Genomic DNA, 212 nt, shown 5'->3' on the forward strand with positions numbered 1-212 from the left:
TATAGTGTCACTGGAAAGAAATGTTTGAAAAGTAGACCACATTGTACTAATGCAAAGAGATAATAACATGAATAGAAGGAGCTAGTATATGCCTGACTTGATACTAACTTCACTGAGGGGGAAGTGTTAATACAGGTTATGGAAATAGTTTTCCATATAAGGCATGAGTCAACATCAAGAACTATATATAGTACAGCTTTGGCCACTTCTAG

Source organism: Vombatus ursinus, unplaced genomic scaffold, assembly GCF_900497805.2.
Source record: "Vombatus ursinus unplaced genomic scaffold, bare-nosed wombat genome assembly UNPS02014805.1, whole genome shotgun sequence".
Taxonomy (NCBI): Eukaryota; Metazoa; Chordata; class Mammalia; order Diprotodontia; family Vombatidae; genus Vombatus; species Vombatus ursinus.